We start from the raw sequence: 829 nt of genomic DNA, 5'->3' as shown, positions 1-829 counted from the left end.
TGAAAATTTAAAAAATTAGAAAATTAATACAACACAGAATAAGATGTATGTTATGTTTATTCATATTGATGAAGTGAACAGTGAATACTGAATTGAATGACACAGTGTTCATTGCTGACTGAAGGGGTGATAATAGATGTCTGAGTAGAAGACTGAACAAGAAGCATAAAGTATTTCCATTGAAACAACATCAGCTCAAAGACTCTTGAAATTAAGAGAATCAGATAAATTGAGTATTAGTTATGGAAAGAGATGCAGCGTAATGAAGTCTTTGAAAACAGTGTCACTAGAAATGAAGAAGAGTAAGAGAGGGGAGACAAGGTGTATTGAGCAATGGGAACCAAAATGAAATTACACTGGTGGAACATATTTTAACATTTTATAGCATGCTACAATTTACTACCTATTTTACTCCATAATCTTTGTAATCATAACAAACAAAATCACTTCCAAAATGCTATGCTTTAAACTTTTATTTTTATTTTTATATTTATTTTTTGAGAAAGAAATAGAAATGAGAAAATTTTATTTTCTTTTTATTTTTTGATATTTTATTTATTTATTTTATTGGTACGTTTTCTATATACATAGTGATAGCATTCATCATAGGGGAATTGAAACTTGCTTCAAACAATAGTTTCAAGCATTTTTTAAAAAAAGATTTAAAATTTCTGAATTTAGTTCAACTTATATTATCAAATTTCCAAGAAAAATGAATCTTTTGCAAGGACATTTAAATAAAATCATACCAAGATGTACAAAAATTAAATTGTCCAAAACTTCTTATAAAGGAAAAAATCATTAAAGCATATACATAAAAATATTAGCT

The sequence above is a fragment of the Octodon degus genome, unplaced genomic scaffold, assembly GCF_000260255.1.
Source record: "Octodon degus isolate 3935 unplaced genomic scaffold, OctDeg1.0 scaffold00050, whole genome shotgun sequence".
In the NCBI taxonomy this organism is placed as follows: Eukaryota; Metazoa; Chordata; class Mammalia; order Rodentia; family Octodontidae; genus Octodon; species Octodon degus.
Note: the sequence above shows the minus strand (reverse complement) of the source record.